Consider the following 25,715-nt stretch of genomic DNA (forward strand, 5'->3'; position numbering starts at 1 on the left):
GCAGAGTTAGTTGGCATATAAACTTGTACTATTGTAGTAGGCATGGGCTTCGTGTCTATCTTGGCCACAATAACGCGTTCACTATGCTGTTTGTAGTAGCTTACCCATACTCCTATTTTTTTTATTCATTATTAAACCTACTCCTGCATTACCCCTATTGGACTTTGTATTTATAACCCTGTATTCGACTGACCAAAAGTCTTGTTCCTCCTGCCACTGAACTTCACTAATTCCCACTATATCTAACTTCAACCTATCCATTTCCCTTTTTAAATTTTCTAACCTACCTGCCCGATTAAGGGATCTGACATTCCAGTCTCCGATCCACAGAGCGCCAGTTTTCTTTCTCCTGATAGCAACGTCCTCTTGAGTAGTCCCTGCCCGGAGATCCGAATGGGGGACTATTTTACCTCCGAAATATTTTACCCAAGAGGACGCCATCATTATTTAACCATACAGTAAAGCTGCATGCCCTCAGGAAAATTTATGGCTGTAGTTTCCCCTTGTTTCAGCCGTTCGCAGTACCAGCACAGCAAGGTCGTTTTGGTTAGTGTTACAAGGCCAGATCAGTCAATCATCCAGACTGTTGCCCCTGCAACTATTGAAAAGGCTGCTGCCGCTGTTCAGGAACCACATGTTTGTCTGGCCTCTCAACAGATACCCCTCCATTGTGGTTGCACCTACGGTATGGCCATCTGTATCGCTGAGGCACGCAAGCCTCCCCACCAATGGCAAGGTCCATGGTTCATGGGGTGGGGGGTGGGGGGGGGGGGTTAACACTGCAGCCCCGGGAATTTTGAGACAGCCATTCGCCACCTTGTGTCACAGTGGGACAAGTGTCTCGACAGCTAGGGTCAATACTTCTAACAACAGGTACTGGTTTCTGTAATTATGCCTCCGGCTCGTTTCTTTTTGAATGCCCCTTATATCTTATAGGTACCGCACCTCATTTGGTCCTTATGCCTATCCACCACAAAGCGATTATAGTTGCTTTTATATTCCGTGATCGGTAATCTCAATATCTACCATTTCGACGTTTGTACGATGATTGGAAGGAGGGATCATGTTACGATCTTCCACGGTGAAACAATTTTGGATGACTGAATTAAGTATTCCGGCCTTCTCTCTTATCTTCCGTTTCGGTACTGAAATGGTCACTGAGTGAATGAATAGATGATTTTGATCCACTTACTCATTTTACATATGTGGAAAACCTTTTAGGCCTTTTTACGCAGATCGGTTGACAAAAGTTTAACTTTCAAAGTCGTTGAACATTTCTCTCATTGCTCTCCTTACGCTCATTTTCGTTTCGTTCAGTTTGTGTGTGTGTGTGTGTGTGTGTGTGTGTGTGTGTGTGTCAACTAGATTTTTACTTGTCTTGAATCTGAGATGAAGTTTTCTTCGTTTACATAACAGTTTTCTAACACGGCTATTAGTCCATGGTGGATCTTTCCCATGCCATAAAACCTTACTCGGAACACATTTGTCTAGGTCATGTTGCACAATGCCATTGATTTTTTTTTCCCCCCTCATTCAATCTCTACATCTTCGTCCTCATCACCGCTGACGCTGACTGCTCAGATACTCTGAAATGTGTATCCTGTCACTCTCGCTAAACAAAAATATCTTCCTGCCTCTCTTAACGTTCTTGTTGTCATAAGTGCTTGTACAAACAATCGTCAAATGTTCCTCTACTGTGAGCACTGTATAATGTCCTTCTGCTTCTACCGTTGTCTTAAGTGCAAAAAGGGGATTACACACTAACCAAGAGAAACACTCCCATGCTGTAAAACCAGTGCCTCCGTACCTCACTGCTGCCACGACACATGCTAGCAGGTAACGTTCTCCATGCATTCGCCAAATCCAAAGTCTTCCATCAGGGTATAGTGTGAGTCATCACTCCAAATCACCTCTTCCAGCCGTTTACTGTCCAGAGGCGTCGCTGTTTACTCCACTTCAAGTACTGCTTAGCATTGACTGCAGAAATGTGTGGTTTCTGAACAGCTGTCGACCACTGTACCCAACTCTTAACTCCACATGCAAGTAAAAACGCTAGCTAGGCTGCTGGTAGCACTTTAGAACTCCTGAGAGATTCCTTCCGTTGATTTCTTGCGGTTTTTTACAACCACTCTCCATAATGTTCGACACTCCCCGTCCGTCAGCTTTAGATGTGTTGAATTGTCTGATGGATTTATTACGCAGGTGACAGCCAAAGACTATTGCACGTCCGAAGTCACTGAGCTCTCCTAACCGATCCCTTTTGCTGTTAAGTGTTTCTCCACTCACAACATAATACTCCCCAACTCCTTTTATACTACTGGTGGGTCCGTCTTTCGTGACATCTAGTGCCTAATTCAGCCTAGCCCGTATTATATATATAGTGCCACATGCCAAAACGTCAACACAACCACTCACCTTCCTAACAACGTCAAGTTGATCAAGAAAGAAAGCCTTTAAAACAGCTGAAATCATTTCTGATGCATCAGAGTTACTATTCGGTAAATAAATTCCTCGTCGAATAAAGACGAATTTTATAATGTAGAATTACTGGACACATCATAGCAGTCAGGTGCGCGATAAATCGTATGAATTATATGTACTGCATGATACAGTGTATGAAAATAGTCATTTGCATTTACAATCAAACTTAACCACAACCACACACACACACACACACACACATATATATATATATATATATATATATATATATATATATATATATATATATATATATGTGTGTGTGTGTGTGCGTGCGTGTGTGTGTGGGGGGGGGGGTTGTGTGTGTGTGGTTGTGTGTGTGTGTGTGTGTGTGTGTGTGTGTGTGTGTGTGTGTGTGTGTGTGTGTGTGTGTGTGGACAAAAGTATCCGGATACCTAACTGAAAATGACAAGTTCGTGGCGCCCTCCATCGGTAGTGCTCGAATTCATAGTGCTGTTGGTCCACCCTTAGCCTTGATGACAGCTTCCACTCTCGCAGGCATACGTTCAATCAGGTGCTGGAAGGTTTCTTGGGGAATGGCAGCCCATTCTTCACGGAGTGCTCCAGTGAGGAGAGGTGTCCATGTCGGTAGGTGAGGCCTGGCACGAAGTCGAAGTGCAAGCCCCTTCCACGAAAAACCCGACCACACTATAACACAATCGCCTCCAAATTTTACTGTTGGCACCACACATGCTGGCAGATGACGTTCACTGGGCATTCGCCATACCCACATCCTGCCATCGGATCGCCACATTGGGTACCGTGATTCGTCACTCCACACAACGTTTTTACATTGTTCAATCGTCCTATGTTTACGCTCCTTACGCCAAGCGGGGCGTCCTTTGGCATTTACCGGTGTGATGTTTAGCTTATGAGTAGCCGTTCGACCATGAAATCCAAGTTTTCTCACCTCCCGCCTAACTGTCATAGTTCTTGCAGTGGCTCCTGATGCAGTTTGGAATTCCTGTCTCATGATCTGGCTAAATGTCTGCCAATTACACATTACGATCCTCTTCAACTGTCGGCGGTCTATGTCAGTCAATAGATAAGGTCGACCTGTACGCTTTTGTGCTGTACGTGTCCCTTCACGTTTCCACTTCATTATCACATCAGAAACAGTGGACCTAGGGATGTTTACGAGTGTGGAAATCTCGCGTACAAACGTATGACAAGTGACACCCAATCACCTGACCACGTTCGAAATCCGTGGGTTCAAAGAAGCGCCCCATTCTACTCTCTCACGATGTCTAATGACTACTGAGGTCGCTGATATGGAGTACCAGGCAGCACGATGCACCTAATATGAAAAACGTATGTTTTGGGGGAAGGGGGGGGGGGGTGTTCGGATTCTTTTGATCCGTCTCCTCTGTGTTTTCTGTTGACTTGTCATACATCTGTATAAGTTCTCACAGCGAAACGCGTCAGTCACGTTAGGAGTGGTATATTTCATATATCATAGCTACTACACCAATTTACAGAAATCCGTATAATTGTACCGATTGGTAGGCATCTGTGCTGATATTGTGGAATATGTCAACGATTGCAAAGAACAGGTCGCTAACACGCATATAAATTCTTTTTTCATTCTGTATATTTAGTTACATCTCGTCTATTTAATGAGTTGCACGACTCCGCGGCGTCAGGCAGGAGGGAAAGCGACTACCTGAGTCCCGAGTCTCTGGGGAGGAAACGCATTTATCGCTTAAACAACTGGTTTTCGATTATACCGGTTTTTTCATCTCTAATTTAACCGGACAGTTAAAACTGCTCAGAATAATCGATATCTGAAGTAACCGATTTTCGTTTTTTTTATTTCTATTATTCTGAGCAATAAACATACATCGAAAAAAGATTTAAAAATGCTAAAATTCCCTCAGTCTTTTGTACTATGTGTTCCAAGATATGTAGAACCAGTGCATCAAAATAAAATAGGTAACTAAAAGAAAGCTTAAGCCTTTCCACTGTTCGTTACTTTTATCGAAAAGTAATGAGGGGTTGAATACTACAAAAAATTCAGCAGTATTCTCCTAATGCGTCTAATTTTTTAAATCTGTGCTAAGAAATCGTGTTATAACAGAAGATTGTACGGTCACTGTTTTGGAATTACGAACATTCAGTGCTAATGGATGAAAACTAAGGCTGGAGACTATATTTCGTTTTAAATTTTCCATTTCCAATGGCTACAAGCTATGTAGACACAGCCGGAAGATCACTTATTTTCTGTTTTTATTAAAAATTACGAATTATTTGTTAAGTTTTTTAATTATTACTGTTGCTGTAAATTCTTTTCTCTTATTATTTCAGAGAAGTGAATAAGTAATAATCATCTGTCTAAAATTTGTAGCGGAATGAAAAATCCGTTTTAGTAAAATATATATCTTTAATTTTTAATAGGAATCCAAATGCAACTGATTTTCTATTCACAAAACCAAAAATGTTCTTTCAGAATATTCAAATGAACAACTTAGTAGACAAAATGTTGATTTTACAGGACAAATGACTAGTTAACATTTCAATAATTAATTAATCAATCCACTGGTCAATTTTTATTTTGTCCAATCTGTTCATAAATACTCATTCTATGAAGTGTTGATATGTAAGTTGACTTCATCAATATCATTCAAAGATGATACTAACTTATTACCAAACTCACTTTTTTAAAAAAAAGTTATATTTGAAAACGAAACATTTTAGCACCATTGCTATGGCAAATTGATGTGTCAGTTTTACACTTGGTTATCAGTATTAAATAAAAATATCTGTTATGACGCGCGGGATTAGCCGAGCGGCCTAAGGCGCCGCAGTCATGGACTGTGCGGCTGGTCCCGGCGGAGGTTCGAGTCCTCCCTCCGGCGTGTGTGTGTGTTTGTCCTTAGGTTAATTTAGGTTAAGTAGTGTGTAAGTTTAGGGACTGATGACCTTAGCAGTTAAGTCCCATAAGATTTCACACACATTTGAACATTTTGAAAAATATCTGTTATTCCTGAGACCCAATAAATACCGAAAAATACCGATTGTCCAGAATTAAAATATGGGTATCGGTTTTAACCGGTCGGTTTTTCCCATCCATAGGGTAATGGCGAATTCTTAAGGAAAAGCCGATACAAGTAAGGGGGCATTGGCTCGACCGTGTCCCTCAGTCGATCCAACCGGGATAGATTATCAAAACGACCGAAAGGTTGGTAAGGTTGAGTCAGCGTCTTGCAACAGGACCAAAACGAGATGAAAAATAAATAAATATCTTATTACAGGGCTGCCACGGCAGTAAAGCCGTACGGCCGCTGCACGCAGCGACCAGCAGGCGGGAATCCTCTAGGAGCCGGAAAGCTCAAGGACTCTGGGACAGCCACGGCTGACGACATGTTAGCGTTCGTCGAGCGTAGCTGGTACTGTGAAAGGTCCATTATCACAAAGCATAATAGGTAGTTTAGGCCAATAATTCCGGGGGGTGGGGAGGGGGAGGAGGAGAAGAGTTGAGTTGCCAGTCACATAGCCAGGCGATTTTTTGTCTTCTGACTGGTTTGATGCGGCCAGGTGGTAGTCGTGAGAAAAAGAGTGCGGAGTTGATTGTGAAGACCGGAGTACAAGTGCAGCGCAGCGTACGTCGCCATTCCATGTCGATCTACAGCTACATCTGCACTCCGCAAACCACTGTGAAGCGCTCGACAGGCGGTTCTTCCCTTTGTACCAGATATTACGAACTCTTCCCGTTCCATTCACGTGTGGAGTGTGAGAAGATTCGGTTGAACCCCTCTGCGGGCGCTGTAACTACTCTAATATTGTCAAGTGTCTGCTAGTTCAGTTTCTTCACCATATCTGTAACACTTGTCCAATTGTCAAACAAACCATTGATCGATCATTCGTGCTGCCCTTCTCTGGAAACGTTGAGTATTCCCAGTGCTGGTTTAGCCACGTAGCAAGATTTAGAAAATTCTTGGGTCCTGCGCATTACAAGCCCCGCACCTGGGCGTAAAAAAAAGGAAGGTATGAATGATACTCTAGATACTGTCCAACAGAAGAATGGCGGTGTCCAAATCTACAAAGAGTTATAACAGTTTCAACTCGCTTCTAAAAGTGTTCGTCGGCCACACCTTACGTTGGCGAACGTACCCGCGAAACTTACAAGGGAATTCCCCAATGTTGTACGAGCTAGTCATAACAACCCATTCAATTAGTTAAGGGTTCTGATTACCAGTAAGAAAGTAATAAATGGGTACCGTATTTACTTTTGTAAAGTTACTGTTACAGTCGTTCATTCCTTCTCCTGTCTATTTACTATCCCTGCAATACTTCTGATACGAACCGTACAGAGTGACTATTCCTTTCTTGGTGAGTGCTGTACAAAGTGTTAGTGGTTTCGCGGTTCCTTCGTTTGTCAGGTGTCGTCGTCTCTTGGCTGGTCGCTATTGACTAAAAGGATACAATCATACGATTTAACAACATTAGAAGATATTAAGAGGGAGAAATAAAATTTTATCTAGTGATTGCGAAATTTGCCTACAGGGAAACGAGAAGCACTGAAGGATAAGCTAAGCTTATGTTTTTCTTTATATACGCTTCCCAGTTACGAAAGAAACAAGTAGGTTCTCTGCGCAAAATACGTAACAGTATAGGTATCAATTATCGATATTTGATCGGATGGTAAAAAGTTATTGCTATAATTCATTTACTTCCGCATACAAAAAGATTTATTTGCCACGGAGACACCAGGGGTGGGACTGACATTTTGAAACAACTCACACACTGGTGTAGGGTTTGGTGCCAGGTTTCACACCATGCAGTCACCCAACCTGATGGGCCCTCGTTTTGAGAATGTGACGAAAGTTATCTCTCGTTAGACTCTAATGATTAAACTATTCAAAATAAGACGAGTTTGTCCAACAGCTCTAGGTTCCTAAGCTACGGATCGTGTGTTCGATACTTACTGAATGGCAATTAAAAAAAAATCTTTATCGAAAGGATTGTGTCCTTATTTTTGTACGTTTAATTTGGCTTTAAATAAAATGCTTGTCTTAAATTTATTATCATTGAATATATTATTTCAATCATTGTATTAACTTCACAATTTTGCACAAATTCAGTGACATGAATTTGTATTTAAAATGTGATTGCGGTAAGGTAGAGTTTGTATTTTCTCACAGTTTGAAAATAATTTACCTTTTAAATGTTTGTATGATGATAACCATTTCAAGTGATGTACACACAATTTAGGGATCAAGTAATGTGCTGCTTTATCTTATATCCTAAACTTTGAGGCCTAAAGGAAACAAAGTGCGTCTTCTTAACATTTGCTAGGGACTCCGCTGGCTTAATACGACACTGAGAATCCCTGTTAGTGCTATTTGGTACATGTCCCACACAGCTGAACAATATTCTAGAGCGGGTTGCGCAGCGCGAGTGATTTGTAAGCAATCCCTTTTGTAGACGGATAAACCCTAGTATTCTACCAATAAAATGAGGTCTGTCATGTGCTTCTCCTACGACTGAGTCCCTGCAAAATTTCCACTTTATAACCTCACCAGTTGTTATACCTAGTTATTTGTACGAAGTGACCTATTCCAGTTGTGACTCGCTGATACTGTAATTAATGTATACCACGATTTTTCGTTCTATGATGTGCACAGCTTTGCATTTCTGAACATTTAAAGGAAGTTGCCAATCTTTGCACCACTTTGAAATCCTATCGAGAACCGACTGAATATTTGTGCAGCTTTTTCCAGACAGTACTTCATACAGAACACTGCAGTTTCAGCGAGAAGTCAGAGGTTACTATCAACATGGTCTGCAGGGTTACTGATATACAACGTGAACAGGAAAGGTCCCAACACACTTCCCTGGGACACACTAGAAGTTAATTCAACATTTGTCGAGGACTATCAATCTAACAGAACTGCTGCGGCCTCCGTACCAAGAAACCCATAATCCACTTAAAAATTACGCCATAGTTTCGATAACAAGTGTGGTACTGAGTGAAATGCTTTCCGGAAATCAAGAATTACTGCATCTATCTAACTACCTTGATCTATGGCTTTCGGGATGTCATGCGAGAAAAGTGCAAGTTGGATTTTATACGATCGATGATTTCGGAATCCATGCTGATTGGCATGGAGGTGGTCATTCTGTTCGAGATACCTCATTACATTTGAGTTCAGAATATGTTATAATATTTTGAAGCAAATGGATGTCATGGACATTGGATAGTAGTTCTGTGGCTCACTTCTGCTGCCTGACTTGTGTTGCCTGTGCTTTCTTTCAGCTACGGAGCACAGTTTCCTGTTCGAACGCTCTGCAGTAGATTATAGTTAAAGAGAGGCTAATTCAGCCGCAAATAGAATCTGATACGGATTTTATTGGACCCTGGGGCTTTGTTAGAGTTTAGCGATTTCAGTAGTTTCGTCAATGCAGCTGACACTAATATCTACAGCATTCATCTTCGAAGTGATGCGAGAATTAAACTGGGGCGATACTTCCGAGTTTTCCTTTGTGAAGGAACATTTGAAAACTGAGTTCAGCATTTCTGCTTTTGCTTTGCTATCCTCGATATTTCAGTCTCTGTCTCGTCAGTGAGTGTCTGGATACAAACTACGTTAAACAGTTTTTACATATGAGCAGAATTTCTTTGGGTCTTGTAACAGATCTTTCCATACTATTCTGCTACGGTTGAAGGTTTCATCGATTGCCTTGTTGATAGCCAACTGCTTTCATTCAGCATCGCGCCATGTGTAACCCAATGTTTTGATTTACAACTGTTACGAAATAGTCTTAGTTTGTTTACAGTGCTTGTACTGGCCATGGATGGTCCCTCCTATCGTGACCTGTTGTACTAGGGACATACGTGTGAAGTGCATTGTCAACTATGAACAACATTAAAGTGAATATGTAAAAAATTTTAAACTTGCATTTTGTATTTAAGGGTAAAAGTGTTCTGTCAAATTTAGACACTGCAATGCTTTCGTATGTGTGGTCCTCTGATCTTTGAACCAACTTAGAAGGGAGAACCGATAGAGGTACTCAAGGTACCCTCCACCACACACCGTCAGGTGGCTTGCGGAGTATGGATGTAGATGAAGAACTGCAATTTGAAGTGGATTCCGAACCACAATGCAATTTAGCGTTTTTCACATTAGTAAATGGTTCAAATGGCTCTGAGCACTATGGGACTTAACAGCTGTGGTCATCAGTCCCCTAGAACTTAGAACTACTTAAACCTAACTAACCTAAGGACATCACACACATCCATGCCCGAGGCAGGATTCGAACCTGCGACCGTAGCGGTCACGCGGTTCCAGACTGAAGCGCCTAGAACCGCACGGCAACACCGGCCGGCTTTTCACATTAGTAGATGACTGCAATAGATGTAGGTAGCGATAAACGAGAGAAAAATCGACTGGTGACTCAACCGTGGGTCCTTGAATTTACAGTCCGGTATTTAATTACTTTTTTTTACTACATTTCATTCAATAAAATAATACAATTTACACAATTGCTTCACAGCAACAGGAATGAACTAATTTAATAATCTTTGCACGCTGTAAAGCATTTACACTCCAATCTTCAATACAAACGTTTTGAAACAAATGTAGGACAATTCTTGAAAGTTAGCATGCAACGCCTTTAAATCCATATGGAAGTTTCAGCGTCCCATATAAAAGACAGACTGCTCTGTTATTCTAGTGCAGGACTTGAGATAATTCTTTTTTGAATTGCTGTTGAGCCATCGAGCTATAATGCGTTTATAAACTTAAATAATTGGCAACCAAAATTGATTTCACAGGTCAGATACATCAGGAGCGTTCATCCAGCACAACGTTATGTGCTCTTCTCTGGGTGGCGTTAACTGTCTCGGTTGTGCCTTTGGCACACTAGGCCATCGCTGTAATCCAAATTAATGTGAGACTCGTCAACAACGACGGTTTATGGTCAATATGGATGCCACCGACGGTTTTCTGTTGTGCCTAACCTAGGTTGGTAGGGCGCTTTCGAGTCTGGGCTGACCTGCGAAAAGGAGCACGTTTATGCTGTATATTGTGCAGCAGACATCACAATACTGAGGGGGGGAGGGAGGAGGGGGGGGGACAATGGCACTCGAAGTTAACTTTTTACTGCCGCTCATATCAGCACTAAAGCGCAAATTCGCGATATGGCTACCATATTTCCGAAAGCCTACAATTCCCATCGTCCAGTCTTCGTAACTTGGTCAAGTGGCATTCTCTTTGGTTTCGTCTCGGCACAATCACACAATCATCTTTCAAATTTATCAGCTTTTTTTCATCTCAGTTGCATGTTTATTTTTGCTGTAGGACTAGTTTCGAACAGAGTTGATCATCTTCAGATACATGTAACTGCATACGAAACTCTTAGTGTTCATTTGAAACTAGATTTCACAATATTCTAATGGTTAATTACATGTGGCCACGACGGGTTGCTTACGCAACTACACAACGTCTGAAGACGATCAGCACCGTTCGAAACTAGTAACACTAAAAAAAATAAACGTGCAACTTAGGCGGGAAAATAATCGATAAAATTTAAATATCAGAACATTTGCTGTATGTCTCGCGACGAATACGTCGGCAGAGCATGGTGCTACAACTTTCGTGAGTAGTAGTTCAACCTCGCTCTTCTCCCCGCAAAGTAAATCCCTCTAGCTGCAGGGAGGTAAGGTAAACATTTCTTCCATCATCCTCAAAATTGACCTGAAAGTTAATACCACAAGCAAAAGACTGTGCTTGTACAGTATGTCCCAGGAGGGTTGGTCATTATTCAGCAATACGACAGGAATGATCATTCGAAGCAAAAAAGTCTGGTTTGAGAACTATGTGCGCAACTTCATCTTCGATACTGAGAAACTAATCTCTTCTACTGCAAACTCTTTGCTTTCCATATTTTTGGAGGAGGTAATGTGGACCAAAACAAGAAAAAACTATCTAGTAAAAAATTGGCTTCAAAATGCATAGCTTAAGAGCTATGGAGCATTTGTTCGTTGGACAATAGAGAAAATGAACAAGTGCCCATAGCTCTTAAAGTATGCATTTTAGAGCCCATGTTTACTGCTCTTTTTCGCTTCGAACGATCGTTCGTGTCATATCCCCGTATACTGACCCTTTCTCTTAGAACAACAGGTGTATATTCATATGTTCCATTACCTTATGGCTTCGCGACCGTGCAAGGTTGCCAAAAATAAGAAATAAAAATGATTAAAAAGTTGCAACTCTTACAGAATATTTTCGATGTTATGAAATGTAGCGACCATACGCAAAACGTTTCGTTTAGACAGAGCTTATGACCTTACTCGAATGTGAAAGCTGAAACTGTATCTCAACGCTGCCCTCTTTGCCCTTGATCCAAAAAGAACTTGCAAATATTTACGTGGCTATGGAGATAAACACAAGCAAATGGAAGCTTATGTGCCTAGTGCGTACAACGCCGAAATAAGCGAAGGTCATAGAAAGAGACAATCTTTCTGAACAACAGAACGTGCTGACCAGCGAAATGAGAAGCAGCTGTGACAATGAAATGTTTGGGCGAAGCACAAAGTCTGCGTTTTATGTCACTCGCATTACAAGCTTATGCTACAGGTGCAAGATCAAAGTAACACGGGAGACTCATGCCACTGTTCCTGCGTTTATCGTTCCATATTTCTCGTTCTGTTACTATGAATAAAGTTAAACGAATTGTGCACCACGAAGTTGTTTATTTTACGATCCATGTCATTTGATAACAACGTTTCGTTACTTTTCTGCGTAGTGAATAGAGTGCATATCGAAGGTGACTGGTGTGGTCGTCCAGCTTCTTCGCTGAAGTTTTCTAAGACTCCTGGTAGCTCCTGCTTTCCACTAATTAATAACCGATACAACAAGAAGTAGCCGCTTGGATGTAACAAATGGTTCTTGTAGCATATGTAGAACATACAGATTAACTTTCATACATTAGCATGTAGCTCCTCTCATTTCTCAATCAAATAAAAGGCCAACTCCGGGGATGATTATTAATTACCATCAGAAAAATATATACCGGTATTATGCCAAATTCATAAGAATAGGACAGGTACCCCGTCGGTCTAAAAATCTCCGAGACTGATTTTATTCCTGGCATATGAGCGACGTCAATGCACGAACTGCGGTGGCAGGTTGGACTAACAACTGTAAACTTCATGTGCTTTGTGAGGATGCAGTGTTAAGTAGCGGACGTGCGGCCGTAACGTGTAAACGTCCTTGTGTCACAGATCACAATGGAGCAACACCTCTAAATCAACTGTTCAAGGCAGTCTCCAGAATGTTTTGAATAAGGGAAAAGTTTGTGCAAAGATTGTCCCGCACACTTTGACTCCCGAGCAACCACAACGAAGCGTGGAGGCCTGCCACGACTTAACTGGAAAGCAAGGCGCGAAAAGTCTTTCCTGGAAAAAAAATCATCACAGATGACATTTGGTGCTATCAATATACACCTATCACAAAACGACGAAGTGCAGAAATTCACAAGAAGGGGGAACGCTTAGAAGACATTTTTGACATTCAAAACAACATCCCAAAAAAGGAATTCTGTGACAGTCTCGCAAGGTTGTATGAACGTCCTGTGCCTTGCATGTGAAGAGCACCAGAAGCATTAAAACACCATCTACACTTCTCTCTTTTTCATTAGGCCTAATCCAATATCGAAACTTTTTGGATTGTCGGGGCAAAAAAATGTTGCGAATGTGTTTGTGCAAACTAATCGCTACGCTTCCGTTACACGCATCTAGTAATCGGAATCGAAAAGCCACCTGTGACTGTAGGCTGGAAAGTTACCCTTTAATTTCCTTTCGTTCGACGGGGAAAAAAATCATAAGTAACTACGTTTCGCCTCTAAGGAAGCAATATTACTAGTTTACTAGAAGGGTCAAAGTACAGAACGTAATTCAGCCAACATTTCTGTAACAGCAATTTTGGCCATCTTTAATACGAGAAGAGTAGCTGAAACTAAGCGTCTTTGAAGATCGTTGCCGGCCGAAGTGGCCAATCGGTTCTAGGTGCTTCAGTCTGGAACCGCGCGACCGCTACGGTCGCAGGTTCGAATCCAGAAAAAAAATTCTTCACTTGCGCTACAAAGTTTAGCTTGTGTGTATAAACAGTCCATATGTTATACACTATTCACGTTACGAATGTCTAAAATGGTAAGGAAAATTTGGAGAAAATGTGTAATACGAGAGCAATGTTAAGTTAAAATTGCCCCCTGAACATAGAATTTATACAACCTTTTTTTTTATCGAAAAAGCTAAAATTGCTCCCTGAACATAAAATTTATACTTTTTTAACCGAAATAGCTATGATGTCTTCAAAGCAAAAACATCTTGAGTTAAGCCGAACGAATTCCCATTCATTGTACACAATTTGCGGGTGGTGTTGCCTTAATAGCTAAAAATGAAAAACATTATATGCAAAATATACTATGGAAACTAGCAAAAATTATGAAAAGGTCGGACCTTATATGAATAACAAACATAACGTTAGTAAGCAAATCTTAGATGAACGAACTTCTGACACCACGACTGAAAGAAATAAAGCAGTAAAGACTGATCGGTTTTTTATTCAGGCACCTTAAATACAGAAGAGAACAGATGATGCAGGAAGTAGAAGAGAAAAAGTATTGTAGCAGCAAAACGCGCTTTCATTAAAGGAAGGGAACTATTAGTGAACAAATCGTTTACTAGAGGAAGTAAAAAAAGAACAGTTCTTAAGACGTTCATCTGGAATGCGCTGCTGTAAGGCTGTGAAGGCTACACACTGCTAAGGCTGCGCGAAGAGCGCTTGCAAGATATGGAAATGTGAGTTTGGACGGGGGGCTAACGAGGACCATCAGGACAAAGAGAAACCAATGCAGATGTTTCGAAAGAAATCAGTTACAAAAGAAATCTTATACTGATTACTGAAAAAGCAGTAAATTAAACGTTTTGGTCATTTCTTTACACGTCAGTTTTCAGTAGATGGACTGGATGGAAAAAAGTTGGGAAAAGGAAACAAGAGAAGTACCATGCAAGAAAGTAGCGGATCTTTTGGAGGTAACACGATTTAAAATATTATCAAGAAATGAAGAAGAATGAATAAAGTAGAAAGGAGCGGTTGCACAGACATGTCACATCCTTTAGCAGTTGGATGATGACCATCACATAAGGCAAACTCCGAGTATTTCGACGCATATGTTGTATATTAGGAGATGAGACGCTGTAAGTAGTTTTGTTATTTAGGCAGCGAAATAACCGACGGCGCCAGAGCTAAAAGGAATATAAAATTCAGACTGGCAAAAGTAATGGTTCAAATGGCTCTGAGCACTATGGGACTCAACTGCTGTGGTTATCAGTCCCCTAGAACTTAGAACTACGTAAACCTAACTAACCTAATGACATCACACACATCCATGCCCTAGGCAGGATTCGAACCTGCGACCGTAGCAGTCCCATGGTTCCGGACTGCGCGCCTAGAACCGCGAGACCACCGCGGCCGGCGGCAAAAGTAAGAAAAACTTCTCAGAAAAAGAGAAATTTACGAACACTGGTCATAAACTTAACTATAAGGAAGTCTTTGCTGAAAGCATTTCTTTGGAGTGTAGCCTCAAGTGGAAGTGAAGTGGGCGATAAACAGTGCAGACAAGATGAGAATAGGCGCTCTGGAAATGTGGTGCTACAGAAGAATGGGAATGTGCAAGATTAGATTGACAGATCTGAATAAGTAATGGAGAGGTACTGAATTTTACCGAAAAAAGAGGACGAATCGAGAGGCCTCACGCAATGGTTGTTGGTAATAAAGGGAAATGGGTGGGATAAAAATTGTGGAGTGATACCAAGACTTGACCGAACGTTTAGGCTTTACGTTGTTTACGTAAGTGATCTCAGCTATTGTCTCGACTGTTATAAAGATCCCTCAAGTTTGTTACAACTAACAGCTTTGTCAAGACATGGAATCGATTACTCATGCTTGACAATGGCATAATACCGAAATTTCAGTAGCAGAATAGAAGTCTTGTACAATACTGCGTGGAAAACGAGCACTAAAAAATTACTCCGTATTTCGGTTATACGATAACACACAGCAATTTTAAAAGCTATCGATTCAAATATTACCTAGGGATTACAACTGCGAACAACTTACACTGCCCGGTGTGGGTTTCTTACTAGATAGGGTTGACGGACGAGAACGAAAAAGTTCGCTTTTTAGTGACGCGAAATAGGGAAGAATGTGACAAGGATAAGTGAGATGGGATAGTCATCATTGAAACAAATACATTTTTCGTCGCAGCGCTTCTTTTCACGAAATTTCAATCAGCAACGTTCTCCTCTTCTTGACTCCCATCCACGCAGGGCGAAATGGTCATCACAATAAAACAAGAGAAATCAAGAGCTCGGACGGAAAGCTTAAGAGTTCCTTTATCGCGAGTGCAATTCGAGAAGGGAACGATCGTGGTGTGAGGGTGGTTACACGAGCTCCCTGCTAAGCACTTACGTATGAATCACAGAGCAGTCACGACGATGATTTCATACAGGCTGCGTGGGCCTACAAGAAGTTACGGATTCGAATGGATTTAGTTTTGTATTTGTGGAGCTATGGGGGGAAAAGAGCTCCTACAAGATAGGCTAGCTTTGAAAGCTGCATCCGACCAGTTTCTGCACTGGTGACTACAACATACACTAGACCTAACATCTTTTTGAATGCAGAAAATGAGGACTTTTCTAAATTTTGAGAATGAAAGATGGAGATACGTCCCAAATTTTGGAATTAAAAACCGAACACTTTATTCAACAGCCACACAACGACTCTTAATTACACAATATACATTAACAATTGAAAAGCGATAAAATGAGCGCAATTTACCACGACAAATACTTTTCACTCAATAATTCGTAGGAACCCTTTCTGTATTAGTTCATGAATGTAGTGACCCAGGAAAGAAAGTAAAAAATTCATAGCCCTCATAAAAACACGGTCTGCTATAGGTTTTTCCAAACACATCCAGAATACGACAGTAGCAATATTCACACAGAGAACCACTGACTGTTCACTATTCTTGACCCGTGAACTTTGACTGGGTCAGGGAGCGGAGGTAGAAGTACGCCGGGTGAGTAATGGTAAGAGAGAACGCTTCTGCTATCGTGCTTAGTGCTATCATCTACTGTGGCAGAAATGACACGTGTAAATAACAAGGATCCTGAACGCTTATTAAAGAGACGTTCATATTCAGAAGCGGTGCGTATTTGTAGCAATGAATACTATATTAAATTATGCTTGTTGTAACAATTAGACCAGTCAGGTTGATAGTATGTAGACACGTAACGAACATAACAATGGAGGCTGGGGCCATAAAGTTGCGTGCGGACTTTAACGGTCGCTTATTACATCATTCAGATTTGCCAGCGTTGGACGCCACGCTGAAAATTTGTCGCATGATTTATTTCTGAACTCAAGACGAATCAAAATTCAGGACTTTTTAACAACTTTTTTAAAAAATTCTTCCGGACGCAGATGTCGGGGCCCAAACAAAGGACATGCCCAGAAAAGGACGTATGCTAGCCCTAACACACACACACACACACACACACACAAGGTGATGTTTAGAGGTGGACATGTAAGTTTCCGTGTCCATATGTGTATAACAATGCAGAAGAAAATGGTTTACCGTAGCTGCAAGAGGAGAGAATGCGAATCCAGAGTCAGTTCCTGACGCAACAATGGAGCGCAGCGCTGTAGCACGGAAGCTGGTAGGGCAGGCGTTGTGTGACGTAGCCGAACCGTGAGCAGTGGGCAGCGTGCAGGTCGCAGCCGGAGCGCACGGCACGCCAGCTGGAGCCGGACTGACGCAGTGACGCGGCTGCAGCTGGCAGACGGCGGCCCAGCAGGCCTGCCACCATTCTCCGCCCCCGTGACCTCCGCGCTGCCTGCTGGCAGCTGGCGTTTCGTTATCGCGTTCCCCGTACTTGATTACCGGCCGTGGCTGCTGACGTAACCCGGCCGCCACGTTTCCACAAACGCGCGCCGATCGCTGCCCGCCGGCTGTCGGCAACCGGCCGCTTTTTCCTCCACTGCGAACTCGCCGCGAATTTGCTCCAGGGCGGCCGTGCGCGCTGGTCGCATGGCCAGAAAGAGGGCTATCGCCGAACGGGTTTCTGGAGCAAGGTCTCGCTTTAACACGCCACGCCAGGCGATAGTAGCATTTTAGCGTAATGACAACTCGCGGCCCACGACAGTAATTGCCGGAACAACCTGCTATCCAGTGCTCCGCGAGTGAAATTTTCAAAATTAACAATTCGCAAACTGGCGAGGTAAACCGTAAATGTAACACCATAAGGGCGCATAATATGAAAAGGAGTAGTTGTTGAGTAGCAAGTAGGAGAGAAGTAATTTTTCTTTTACTAAAACTCTTACGTACATCTGTACTTTGCAAACCACCTTGCGGTATAAGTCTGAGGATACTACTGGTACCGTAATCAATTCCCCATTTTCCTGTTCCCTTCGCGATTTGTATGTCGTAAGATCGACTGTCCGTAAACCTCTGGCTGAGCTCTAATTATTCTGATTTTCTCAGCACGCTCATTTCGCAAAAGACGTGTTTGGGAGGAAGTGATTATGTTGCCCGATTCTTCTCGGAACGCACGCTCTCGGAATTTCAACAGGAAACCTCTCCGTGATACCGAAGTTTTTCTTATCCGCCACTGGAGTTCGTGGGGAGTCCCGGCAACGCTCAAGCTAGCGATGGCGGTTATCGCTGAAATAACAAGTTTTCGGTTATACCAGTTTTTCTCCATTTCCAGTTTAACCTGACTGTTCAAACCAATCAAAATAACCGGTTTCTCAGTTAACTGATTTTCGGTTTCTGTTAGTATTATTTGAAACAAACATTGAAAAATTGAAAGACTCCACAGACTTTTGCATTATATGTTTGAAGATATGTACAATCAAAAATTCAGGTAGAACAGGTAAACAAATGGAAACTTCGTCCGTCCACTGTTCGATGTTTTGCTCGAAAAGTAATGAGGGGCTGAATTCTATGAGGGACATTCAATAAGTAGTGCAACACTTACTCTACTGGCCATTGAAATTGCTACCCCACGAAGATGACGTGCTACAGACGCGAAATTTAACCGATAGGAAGAAGATGCTGTGATATGCAAATGATTAGCTTTTCAGACCATTCACACAAGGTTGGCGCCGGTGACGACACCTACAACGTGCTGACAAGAGGAAAGTTTCCAACCGATTTCTCATACACAAACAGCAGTTGACCGGCGTTGCCTGGTGAAACGTTCTTGTGATGCCTCGTGTAAGGAGGAGAAATGCGTACCATTACGTTTCCGACTTTGATAAAGGTCGGATTGTAGACTATCGCGATTGCGGTTTATCGTACTGCGTCACTGCTGCTCGTGTTGGTCGAGATTCAATGACTGTTAGCAGAATTTGGAATCGGTGGGTTCAGGAGGGTAATACGGAACGCCGTGCTGCATCCCAACGGCCTCGTATCACTAGCAGTCGAGATGACAGGTATCTTATCCGCATGGCTGTAACGGATCGTGCAGCCACGTCTCGATCCCTGAGTCGACAGATGGGGACGTTTGCAAGACAACAACCATCTGCACGAACAGTTCGACGACGTCTGCAGCAGCGTGGACTATCAGCTCGGAGACCATGGCTGCGGTTATCCTTGACGCTGCATCACGGACAGGAGCGTCTGCGATGGTGTACTCAACGACGAACCTGGGTGCACGAATGGCAAAACGTCGTTTTTTCGGATGAATCCAGGTTCTTTTTACAGCATCATGATGGTCGCATCCGTGTTTGGCGACATCGCGGTGAACGCACATTGGAAGCGTGTATTCGTCATCGCCATACTGGTGTATCACCCGGCGTGATGGTATGGGGTGCCATTGGTTACACGTCTCGGTCACCTCTTGTTCGCATTGACGGCACTTTGAACAGTGGACGTTACATTTCAGATGTGTTACGACCCGTGGCTATACCCTTCATTCCATCCCTGCGAAACCCTACATTTCAGAAGGATAATGCACGACCGCATGTTGCAGGTCCTGTACGGGCCTTTCTGGGTACAGAAAACGTTCGACTGCTGCTCTGGCCAGCACATTCTCCAGATCTCTCACAAATTGCAAACGTCTGGTCAATGGTGGACGAGCAACTGGCTTGTCACAATACGCCAGTCACTACTCTTGATGGCCGGCCGAAGTGGCCGTGAGGTTAAAGGCGCTGCAGTCTGGAACCGCAAGACCGCTACGGTCGCAGGTTCGAATCCTGCCTCGGGCATGGATGTTTGTGATGTCCTTATGTTTAACTAGTTCTAAGTTCTAGGGGACTAATGACCTCAGCAGTTGAGTCCCATAGTGCTCAGAGCCATTTGAACCACTACTCTTGATGAACTGTGGTATCGTGTTAAAGCTGCATGGGCAGCTGTACCTGAACACGCCATCAAAGCTGTGTTTAACTCAATGCCCAGGCGTATCAAGGCCGTTATTACGGCCAGAGGTGGTTGTTCTGTGTACTGATTTCTCAGGATTTATGCACGCAAACTGCGTGAAAATGTAATCACACGTCAGTTCTAGTATAATATATTTGTCCAATGAATACCCGTTTATCATCTGCATTTCTTCTTGGTGTAGCAATTTTAATGGCCAGTAGTGTATTTCTCCGTAATCAGTTCGGTTTTATTCAGAATTCCCCACTTCTTTGGCTACAAAACCTTATTTTTCAAAATAGTCTCCGTCCAATGCGACGGCCTTACGCCACCTTATTGGAAGGGCGTGGAAGGAGTGGTAATACAAGCGTGTTACCACTCTGCTGGTCGTCGTCGGAGTCAACGTTTTTCTGTATCAATAACCTCCCCATCATTCACGTGCTGCTTTCCGCGGAATGATCGTTCATTGGGCCAGAAAGATGGTTCTTCGTTGCTCTTTCTGTTTAGCGACGAGACACCCAGCAGGCACTCATCTTTGAGTAGCCCAACTGGTGGACGAGAGTCCACCAACAGTTGTGCCGCTCGGCGTTTGTGATCCGCCATAAAAAAAAAAAAAAAAAAAAAATGTTCAAATGTGTGTGAAATGTTATGGAACTTAACTGCTAACGTCATCAGTCCCTAAGCTTACACACTACTTAACCTAAATTATCCTAAGGACAAACACACACACACACACACACATGCCCGAGGGAGAACCATCATCATCACCTAGATTGAGAGTGCCCCCGCACGTTCCAAACACCGCACGAGTCACAGGTGTGTTCGGCCGGCCGGCAGGTGGGCGATCAGAAAGTGTGCGTGACCTTATAGCGCGGATGACAGACGCCTCGCCCAACCACTCAACGTGCTTTTGTTCACTGCCAGGTTTCCGTAGACATCCTCCAAGCGTCTTTTTTGAATATCTGCGATGCACTGATTTTCCGCCAAAAGAAACAATGACAGCATTCTGCTTGGAAAGCACCTCCATTACAGATGCATTTCGTAAGTCTACGTAAAGCGCCGCCACTAATCGGAACTTCATGAAATTATAGCGATTGAAGCGGGAATGTTACACGATGTCCCACAACAAATTCCGCATTATATATGCGAAGCTGGCCGAGAAAGAAATGTGTGGCCTTACTTATTGAACGCGTCTTGTGTGTGGCCATTCCACTTTACATCGCTCCAGTACTCCACAATATAACCCTGTTTCTTTAACAACATGATTTCTTAAGCATTTTTCTTTAATAAGAACGATTTTGCATTCACATGTGGTGCATTTTCCTGTGGTTTCTGTAAGAAAAATTTGCTCCTTATTAAGGCTGTCTATACATACGAAAATTAAACCTCCCAGCCGCGTTCGGCTTCCCCCGTCGGAGGTTCGGTCCTTCCTCGGGCATGTGTGTGTGTGTGTGTGTGTGTGTGTGTGTGTGTGTGTGTGTGTGTGTGTGTGTGTGTGTGTGTGTTGTCCTTAGCGTTAATTTAATTAGTGTGTAAGCCTAGGGACCGTTGACCTCAGTAGTTTGGTACCACAAATTTCCAAATTTCCAGCCGCGTTTTTCTGTCTGTTTCGGCCAATTTTGGGTACTAATGTAGCGATTTTTGTATGGTTTTAGCTAATAGATAAAATGAGTCACGAGGAAGGTTTGTGTGTATTTTTTATTGTTTATAGTAATGATGAATGTGTAAATTAGGCGTTGTTGTCTGTTCCATATTTAATTGGCGTTTGGAGTGACACCTCGTGACAACGATGATAGCTACGAACTGGTCAGTTAGGGAGTAAGCGATATCTGGCGGGAAAAGCAGTATAGTAACAGTCGCCAGAGAGCAACGAACCTTGACCGACATCAATACTTATCATAAATTTAAGTCCCACAGTCCGGTTTCCTGACCGTATGCGTAGGCTTATTCAGAAACTACTGTGGGGATTTTGATAGAGTTTCACTAATAAACAGTCAAAATCACTAGGAAGAATTGGGTAGATGACGAGTTACTATAAACTAGTCGTCTAACAACAGATACTTTGTGCTACATTGCAAAGCTGGGTGGGTCTCTGGTTTAAGTTTAGTAATATTTGTGTTCAATTGTTAATTATTAAATGTTCTTTAACAGTTCCAGTCACTTTTTATGCCAAAAATTGCAGTCCCAGCTGTAGTAGATTTTTAATGGCATGTATGTTTTGCTCAGTGTTCGCACCCAGCACTTTTCTTTCTTGTCACTAATTTCCATTTACTCGCTATCTTCGTATACTTCCGATTTGTTTAGCTGGGTAAACATTTAACTTAATTTCTCTTGTCATACATTTTATGTTATACATTGGGCTGGCTTCTTCTTTTTTATTGTCATCTGATTAAATATACAAATAACTCTTTGATACTGCGCTTGCAACTCGTTTCATGTCACAAACTGCACTGTTCTCGCTTTCAGTCTTACGTATGATAAAAACTGTACCGACTACTAACAATTTCGGTAACCTATTTTACTAAATAGTTAAAATTACCCTCTCCCTAGTGACAGGTTGCGTATCTAACGACTTTCAGGCGCAACAAATTTCATATAATTGCTTATCAATTTAAACGCTGTCTAATGTTCTCTTTATCTTACGTTATAGGTGTAACACAATAAGTAATACAATTAGAAACCGTGTATTCGTCTTCAGGCCGTGTTACTCATGACGCGCAAATTATATTCCAGACTATATTTAGCAGGCATTTGAGAATGAGAAACTTAAGGCTTTCCGCTAAACGTAACATATTGCTTCAAACCTCTTAGAAACTTTTACGCGCTGACACTCCCGCACAACATAATGAAAGGAAAAACGTTTCTCTTCACCACATTTTCGTTGTTCATGAAATAAAACTTCAGCGTACGCCATGACGTTTTAATTTCTTTCTTCTTTACTGCTAACCCTATTCGCAATGCATGTTTCAGACAGTATCCACATATACCACTGAATTTATGTGCAAAATGATATAACTGTACGACACACATATAAGGAGATATGACACCATATACACTGAGATGCGTGAAAAACCAGCTTTTGTTAAAACGGAGTGCAAATTACTCAGACGATGTTCATCCAATGTTTGGCAATGAGAGCACGTACCGGTAGCGATTTCCAGTAAACTTTAAAGCTGTGTCATGCATGGGAGCTCGGTTCTCTAAGGAATCGGAGGGTGGGTATCTGTGACTATTATGCACTGTTCGACTGTGAAATCATTCCGTGATTTCTTATCTGCTCTTTTAAGTGCTTGACGGCACTCGATGATTGCCTCGTATGAGGTCGAAACGATTCGTGTTTTTTAATGAAGCTGTCCGCTCCGCCCCCGGTAGCTGAGTGATGCCGGCACGGTAGCTCAGCGTGTTCGGTCAGAGGGTTAGCTGCCCTCTGTAATAAAAATAAACTGAGTTAATGGATAAACGACGAACTGAAACGGATGTCTTACGACGTCCGCTCCGAGCAGATGCAACGAACAAAATCGAAAGTGGTCAGCGTGACAGAATGTCAATCCTAAGGGCCCAGGTTCGATTCCCGGCTGGGTCAGAGATTTTCTGCGCTCAGGGACTGGGTATTGTGTTGTCCTAATCATCATCATTTCATCCCCATCGATGCGCAAGTCGCCGAAGTGGCGTCAAATCGAAAGACTTCCCCCGGCGAACGGTCTACCCGACGGGAGGCCCTAGCCATACGACATTTTATTTATAAAGCTGTCATAACTGGAACTGCTCTTTTTGACACCATTCATGTATAGTTGTGGAATTCTGCTTGCCAAGGAGAAACAAACCACCGGTAGTCTATTTGTCAACTTCCGTTTGCTATTTCACAGGTAATGTTGTGGTTGGTGTTAAGTTCCTATGGGGCCAAACTGCGGGTCATCGGTCCCTAGGCTTGCACAGTACTTAATCTAACTACACACACACACACACACACACACACACACACACACACACACAAGCCAGAGGGAGAACTTGAACCTCCAACGGTGGGAACCCCGCGAACCGTGGTAAGGCGCCAAAGACCGCGCTGCACCAGAAGTAGCTGTTGATGATAAATTTGACGATATCTATAGGAGTCATGCCAGATGGCATTAACATCCATATTCCCACTCTGTAAGGCACATTACGATGTGTTGCTGAAAGCACCTCAGAAATCACTGTAGTTTCTCCTTTTCCTTGTTCCGTACTCTGAATGGTGTGCACGAAAAACGAGTGTCGGTAAGTCAAGCTATGAAATCAAATTCCTTCGATTTTTTCGTTGTGGTCATTTTGCGAGATAATGTACGAGGAGATATTATAACTGTCAGATTATTTTGGAATGGATGCTGTAAGAAACCGTATCACTAACCCAAGTGACTATTCCGGGACACAAGACATCAGTTGCAGGCTGTCGACCTAACTGCTTCCATGGGCAACTGAAACGTGATTTTCAATATTTTGAGTAATTAGAGATCGAATTTAAAATGTTGTCATAATCTGCTCATTAAGAGGTATATTCGTATGTTAAAACTTTAACACAATTATACAGTTAGAAACTGTGTACTTGACACAGCGCGCAAATATCCGGACGTCATTCATCCATTGTTTGAGAATGTGAGCAATTAGCGACATCCAGTAAACTGTACACACACTTTCAAACCTTTACGAAACTTTTCCCCACCGACACCTCCTTAAAATGATGAAAGGTAAAAAAGTGTATCGCCTGCCACATTTTAGCTCTTCCTGCAGTGAAACCTCACCATTAGGCATGGTGTTTTAATTTATTACTTCTTTACTACCAACGCTATTCAGATACTACTTCATAAACATTGAGATGGTTGAAAAACTTGGTTTTGTTTAAAATGGAGCGCAAATTACCCAGACTATACGCATCCAGTGTTTCATAATGAGAACACTTAGCGACTTCCAAGAAACTTTAAGCACAATTTCAAACCATTTCTAAACTTTTTCTCGCTTATATGATTGAAGTCAAATATTTAACACATTAACTAACTTGCAATGAGACATTTGAAGCTGTTTTACACTCGGGAATTCGATTCTTTAAGGAATCGATGGTTTCCTGGTCTTAACACTTAAGTTGTCCTTGACGCGCAGAGCCTCTTCTGTAGCGTCTGGGCCGGCCGCGGTGGTCTCGCGGTTCTAGGCGCGCAGTCCGGAACCGTGCGACTGCTACGGTCGCAGGTTCGAATCCTGCCTCGGGCATGGATGTGTGTGATGTCCTTAGGTTAGTTAGGTTTAAGTAGTTCTAAGTTCTAGGGGACTGATAACCACAGCAGTTGAGTCCCATAGTGCTCAGAGCCATTTTTTTTGTAGCGTCTGGTTGGTTGGTTTCGGGGAAGGAGACCAGACAGCGAGGTCATCGGTCTCATCGGATTAGGGAAGGATGGGGAAGGAATTCGGCCGTGCCCTTTCAGAGGAACCATCCCGGCATTTGCCCGGAGTGATTTAGGGAAATCACTGTAGCGTCTGGCCCGCGAGTTTGTCGAGTAACGCTTGCACGCGTACTAAATGAATCAGTGACAATACGCGCCGCTCATTTTTCTCTCTTTGCTGATTCCTCAACTAATACGGCCTGGCAAGGGTCCCAAACTCAGAAGCAACTCTCAAAGATCGGTGCGACGAGGGTGTCATTTTTTCTTCAGGATTAGTCCAGCGTTCTTCGCTGGCTGAGTTGGTGTCAAGTACAAGTCCAAAGATTGGGGTTGGGGGGTCCAACCCCCAGTCTGTCCAAGGCTTTTTATATCTTATCGCTTCCAGCATGTCTCGCAAGG

The 25,715-nt window shown here is 42.7% G+C and overlaps 1 protein-coding gene across 4 annotated transcripts in view; it reads right to left on the minus strand.

The window, feature by feature from the left end:
• LOC126260556 (organic cation transporter protein-like) overlaps positions 1 to 25,715 on the minus strand; it is a 667,093-nt gene that overhangs the window by 46,544 nt on the left and 594,834 nt on the right. The window contains exon 1 of one of the 4 annotated variants that reach the window (XM_049957893.1): positions 17,128 to 17,314. The exons of the other annotated variants lie outside the window; for them this stretch is intronic. The gene's annotated coding sequence lies outside the window, so the exon portion shown is untranslated. Of the gene's footprint in view, positions 1 to 17,127; positions 17,315 to 25,715 lie in introns of those variants that run through there. 4 annotated transcript variants of the gene reach the window in all.

The sequence above is a fragment of the Schistocerca nitens genome, chromosome 1, assembly GCF_023898315.1.
Source record: "Schistocerca nitens isolate TAMUIC-IGC-003100 chromosome 1, iqSchNite1.1, whole genome shotgun sequence".
NCBI lineage: Eukaryota > Metazoa > Arthropoda > Insecta > Orthoptera > Acrididae > Schistocerca > Schistocerca nitens.